At 39.3% G+C, this 6689-nt stretch overlaps 1 pseudogene; it reads left to right on the forward strand.

Annotated features, from left to right (window-relative positions):
• Nucleotides 1-3972: 3972 nt before the first annotated feature.
• On the forward strand, nt 3973-5903 carry LOC130029864 (protein tyrosine phosphatase type IVA 1-like; annotated as a pseudogene).
• Nucleotides 5904-6689: the final 786 nt, after the last annotated feature.

Genomic DNA, 6689 nt, shown 5'->3' on the forward strand with positions numbered 1-6689 from the left:
AACAAGAGTTCAAACAATCAAGGTCCTCTTACCTCTTGAGGAAGACGTGCAGGTCAAAGGGCAGACTGACTAATCATCTGTCTACAAAGGTGAGTTGATTGCCATTCTTATCATATATAGAGGCAGTTTGCTTAAGGGAAACAGAATTACTGGGCATGAAAAAGTGATATCTCATTTTTTAAAGATTTAAAGCAAGTTTTAAAATCTTTCTTATCAAAGCTAAAGACTATGAAGTCAGTTCACCCTCACACTACGAGAACAAATGAAGGCAAGAAGAGTCGCGGGGCAGGCTAAATAATTGAAAAGGAATACAGAGGCTCTACAATCTACTCTTGCTCATTGACTGCCACTTGGATACAGTTTTCAGAAAAGTAGATAAGTGTGCCTCAAGATAGTCATAAAGTTTAATCAGCAAAGAAAAAGTAAAACAAACAAGAGAAACAAAGACAAATACATGTGCCATGTGAGCACCTGATGAAATAAAATGGGACTAGCCTGTCCAGATCTACAAACTGCTCCTGACTGAAAATGTTTGGCTAGAAGCTGGAGCAATGGAACTGAGGGCAGGGCACTTGCTTTGCATCTGACTGGGTTTGATCCTGGGCACCCCACATGGTCCCAAACCCCCTCCTAGGGCTTATCCTTAAGTACAGAGCCAGTAACAGACCTGGTAACACCAGCTGTGGCCAAACAAGATAAAACAAAACAAAAATTGCTTAGTTAAAGGAATCCAGTGGGGACTTGAAATCTGCTTTGCTCGCCTGTCTCTCTCTATCTATTTATCTATCTATTATCTATCTATCTATCTATCTATCTATCTTTTTTTCTTTTGGCTTTTTGGGTCACACCCAGCGATGCTCAGGGATAACTCCTGGCTCTACACTCAGGACTTACTCCTGGTGGTGCTGGGGCAGCCATACGGGATGCCAGGGATCAAACCCCAGTCGGCTGATAGCTAGGCAAATGCCCTACCCGCTGTGCTATGGCTCTGGCCTGAAATCTGTTTCTCTTTCTGCTCACTACCCCAATAACTACAGTATGGACTGGATCAAATTGTAATTGGTAGGACTCTTCCTAAACGATCTAGTGAGGCATTTATGATCCCTATCATAGAAAGGAAATCTTCTGATAGTTTGTTCAAAGAGTAACATATACTTCTAGGTACATGGGAAAAAGGAAAAAGAGAAGAAGTGACAGTTATTTCACATTTACTACTCCATTGGGTTTTAATTTAGTGTATTATTTATGTTTTACATATTTATTTTCAAATAAATGTATTTACTGATAGAAACTATGCTCAAAGGTGCTCAGTCTAACCCCAGCAATACTTGGTAGTGTTTAGGGGGCCATATGGTGAAGATATTTCTCTGTTGCCCTTGCAGAGAATATAGAATAATCATATATTTTATCTCCTCCTGTATCTCAATGCATTTGATATTTAAACTTTACATTCTATTATCATTCTTCCTCTTTTGGAAATGTAAAAATGTGTCAAGAAAAGGGAGCAGTCTACTTTCGGGTGGGGTGGTAGAGATGGAGGTTGGATCACACTTGGTGGTATCAGGGGAACATCTGTGGTGCTGGGGATCAAATTTGCTGAGTGCAGCAAAGTGCACTACCTTTTGTACTAACTCTCTGGCCCCACACCTTATTTTAACACCTTTAAATTATTAAGAAGTCGTGAAAAACTTAAAATTATTTTCAGAATACAATAATAATGACAGAAATAGCGTAAAGTGAGTGAGATGCTTTTCTTGCATGGGATCCAATACCCCATCCTACAGAAGAGTCTCAATCCCCACCAGAAGTTATTCCTGTGGGTAGAGCCAGCAGTAAACCCTGAGCGCAGTGGTGTATCTCAAAAGCAAAACAAAAAAAAAAAAGGAAAAAGGAAATCTCATATTATGTTTACAAGCTATACATTTTAAATTCTATAGAGGAAGTAAATAGACCCAGGTAAACAACTTAGAAGGGTCTTGTGGTTTGAAATTGTATTGCACCATTTCACAGGAAAATAGGTTGGAAGAAATGCAACACATAATTTATTGCCTCCATTTCTATTAATGTTTGGAACTTTATAGTACATACCATCTATTTCTACAGAAGTTAGCCTTTTTATATCCCCTAAGGAAGAGAGAAACCATGTCGTATTACTCAACTTCATTTATGTATTAAAATAGATATGAAAACCTAAGAAAGTATTCACAAGGCACATATGAAAACTGATATCCACAGAGCAATTCATTTTTTTTCTTAAGTTGTTTCAAATAGATCGCAAATAACATTTTTCTAAAATCAAAAGTTTTGGTTTATTTGGTTGGGCAACACCCAGTGGTGCTCAAGCCTTACTCCTGGCTCTACACTCAGGGATCACTCATTTCTGGGCTTTGGGGACTATGTGGGACCATTTTGGACCAGGTGGGGTACCAGAAATTGAACCCAAGTTGCCTGTCTGCAAGGCAAGTTCTCTACCCACTGTGCTGTTGCTCCAGCTCCCAATGAAATCTATTGTTTTAGTTTGCTATTGACCTTGAAAATAGGTTTATTATCCCTCAGGTTTTGGCACACAAAGTTTACCAAAAAATTCTTTGTAATTTCCAAATGTCTGCAATATTTCTACCAGTTGCATTAAAGTTGTTTTCTATTACATATATGTATACACATGCATATTAGAATGATATATATACATGTGTGTGCATGTATATGTATGTACACGTATATAATTTGAAATCTAGGGAAGTGGATATTGGATTAGTCTTGATTCTCTAGGTCTTCACAAATGGTTGACTCCTCAAGATACAGAATGCTTTACTGATACTAAAATATTGTTTTTTTTAAAAATTATCATTATTTAATGTATTTAGATGATCAACTTTTACTAAAGAACCAGGTAAACTGTAATATTGACTTATCTATTTTAACCTGGAAATTAATATTTATACCTCTATATTAGTTTCTTTGCTAAAATAACATTTTTGAATTCTTAAATACATATCTTATGTTAGTATTCTTTTTTTACCACTCTAGTTAGTTTCAACGTAATTTAGTGATTTTATATATGCACACATACTTGCATATACACAAATTTTATTTTATTTTTAATTTAATTTTTTATTTTATTTTCAAAGAGCCGTTCACAGTAATTGTTCACCTTTAATATTTCAACACTAATCCTACCACCATTATACATTCCCATCACCATTATTTTGAGTTTTCTCACCAGCACCCAAGCCTGTCCCAAAGGTAGATGCTAAAAAACTTATTTTGCATTGCTTGTTATGAGTAGTTGATTAAAAATGATCCCAAAAGGCTTCATTAGAGGAAAGTGTGGGAAAACTGGCCCATGCGCGAGCCTTGGCTCTAAGGACTGCGGGCTGCCTCTGCGTCACTCTCTTCCCAGAGCCACTCACTGGATGGTCCACTCTGTTGCCCCCACTGGCCACCACTACCGACCCCCGCCCTGCCCTGTCGCTGCCACCACCACCACCCGTGTCACTGCCACCTCGGGACCAGCTGTGTGATTGGGCCACAATCTTCAATGATTTGTGATTTTCTCGGTCACACACCAGTGGAGTTTCTGAAGGGTAGTGGAAATTACTGCCAAGCACAGCACCATCTCTATGCAGACGAGTGAACTGCAGAATTCTTGCCACTCCACCAGGAAGCCCCCTAAGAGTGGTTAGACTCGACACAGAAGTGCTGAGTTGAAATCCACAGAGCATTTTACAAGAATTCTGACCCTGATGGGGTAAACCTCAGTGTACTTCCTTCCTATTGCCTCAGTATTACCGGACTGAAGAGTTGCTGCTTCTTGTTAGGAGGTTCATTTCTCATTACTCTCAACTCCATTACTCAAAGCACCAGGAATTTCAAGTGGAGTGTATTGAAGTATACTCAGTTTCTTTGCATCATTTCTGTATTCAATTTTTAAAATACTTTCATAACTGAGAGTTTTTTTTAAATTAAGTTAACATGGCTCAAATGAACCGCCCAGCACCTATGGAAGTGGCATAAGGAACATGAGAGTTCTTATTACACACAATCTAACCAATGCAACCTTAAACAAATTCATAGAGGACCTTAAGAAGGATGGAGTTAAGGGGGGATGGTGCTGCCCACAGGTCAATCTGTGCCTGTGAGGCAAGGGCATCAGCAGCCTGATGGCACCTTCAGACTTCCAGATACCCCCAAATTACTGCTGTGCCTTTGGCCAGACCCCAAAAACTTCCTGCAAAGTTTACCAGGAAAGTAAACAGTCAAAAGTTAGGTATGTAGGAAACACCCACAAACCACCTCCAGCTCAACTATATAATTAGAGGCAAGGCCTCTCTGGTTCCTGATTGAACTACTTAATGGCCATGATCCCAGAGACTCAGAGACAAATCTCAGAACCCTGAGGCTTTTGGCAGAAATGCGTCCAGTCCCTGCAAGCAGGTTACAGGCACTGGGCCACCCCAGGTGAGAATAGGTTTTGTGCCTTGGCCTGTTCTCCCTGGTGTCCCAGTGGCCGCCATCCTCCAGAGACCACTGAACAGTCAGGTTTGGGCCCGCAATGACGAGACACACTGGGCCTCATGGGATGGGGGTGGAGCCAGCCCTTTCCTCACTGTCCAAACGTGACCCCTAGTCGCTGCCTACAAAGAGCCTTTCTGGCTCCTGATCAAGCTGCTTAACAGCCATGATCCAAGAGACTCAGGAACAAATCTCGGAACCCATCAGGTTTTGGCAGAAATCCCTCCATATTTAATTATTAAAATTTTGGAATTTTAAAATTACTTCACCCGTACTGTAGCCACGTGACATCATATGATATTCATAACCAGCAATCACGATGATTACAACCATCCTGTTGTTCACTGATTGCCTCGAGCAGGCCCCAGTAACGTCTCCTTTGTCCTAGCCCTGAGATTTTTTAAAAAGTGCCATATTAAAGGCTCTTTCAGGTTTAGGAGAATGAGACCCATCATTGTTACTGGTATTTGGCATATTGGGTACACCACCGGGAGTTTGCCAGACTCTGCCGTGTGGGCAGGTAACATTTGGTAGCCTGACATTTTGTCCAAAATAACCAGCAATAGAAAACAAATTATCTACTCTTGCCTTTTCAGCAAATCTGTGTGTTGGGGTAAAATCACAAAGAATAATGGTGGGTCTTGTGTCAAAATATTGAATGTAAACAAAGTAGAGAGAGAGTAATGTGGAAATCATCTGCCCCACAGGTAGGGGGAGGGTGTGGGATAGGGGTGTACTGGGGTTTTGGGTGGTGGAGAATGGGCACTGGTGAAGGTACGGGTGTTTCATTGTATGACCGAGACTTCAACCCGAAAGCTTTGTAACTGCTCTTATGGTGATTCAATAAATAAAATTATAAAAAATGAAAAAAAAGTAAGGTGAAGTCCATGCCCAATTCAGTCAGCTAAACCAATGGCTGAATAAATAGCAGTACTCCTACATAAAAAAAAGAAGTATGGAGCTACCACAATAGTAACATATGTGAAGCAACTTACGACGCTACACTTATGGAGAAAGAAGGCATCCATGTTCTAGATTGGCCTTTTGATGATGGTGCACCACTATCCAACGAGATTGCTGATGACTGGTTAAGTCTTGTAAAAATCAAATTTCAAGAAGAAACCTGGTTCTTGTTCTGCTGTCCATTGTGTTGCAGGCCTTGGGAGAGCTCCAGTACTTGTTGCTCTAGCATTAATTGAAGGTGGGATGAAATGCAAAGATTTAGTACAGTTCATTAGACAAAAGCAACATGGAGCTTTTCACAGCAAGCAACTTTTGTATTCGGAGAAGTACCATCCTAAAATGTGGCTGTACTTCAAAGACTCAAACAGTCCTAAGAACAATTGTTGCATTCAATAAAACTGGGGTGCCTGATGCCATTGCCTTGGAAATGGAACTTGAAATAGGACCTAATTTGTCATACTTAGGAAAAAGATTCTTGATACTCAGCATTTAAGATGTCTTTATTGTTCGTACAGATTCTTTCCTGAAGTCATGCAGTATTGAATAACGTCTTGAAATCTATTCCCAGGCTAGAATTTTATCAATATTTAAGAAGTTTAGAAAGATTTGGTGCCAAAATACCCAGAACAATACTTGTACATTTTTAGTATCAGACAGAACTAAAATCCCAAGAACTATGAACATGATAGACCTTATGTGGTTTATTCATTTCATTCATTTCAAACATTTCATTCATTTCAAACATTTCATTCATTTCAGTCATTTCAAACAAAGAAAGTAGAGGATAAGGTTATTTTCCTGCTCACTTTATGTTTATCTCCCACATTCATACCAGTATACATTAGGTTTATGCAACATTTTTTTAAAGCCAAGTCTTACAGAGATTTGGGTCTTTCTATAAATCTCATTTTGTGTTGTTATGGAAAACCTCCAGTTTACAATGTGCACATGTCTTTAATGTCTCCAGACAGAAAATTCTTACGGTTTATTTTACTGTTTTCACTTGGGGTGCAACTTAACAGGAAGGGCCTGAAGAAAAGAGAACAGGGGGTGGGGGGGTTATTAAGTAATTTTAGTAAAATATTGCCTTTGTCTTGTGCAAAATATGTAGAATATGCTGTTTAATTTAGGGTTTTGTTTTTCCCCCTTAAAGCAGAGATGTTTTGTTGTAGCTGAAACAATTCTTAATCATAACATTTTCTGATTTTAATTTT

The sequence above is a fragment of the Sorex fumeus genome, unplaced genomic scaffold (genome assembly GCF_029834395.1).
Source record: "Sorex fumeus unplaced genomic scaffold, SorFum_2.1 ptg000043l, whole genome shotgun sequence".
Lineage (NCBI taxonomy): Eukaryota > Metazoa > Chordata > Mammalia > Eulipotyphla > Soricidae > Sorex > Sorex fumeus.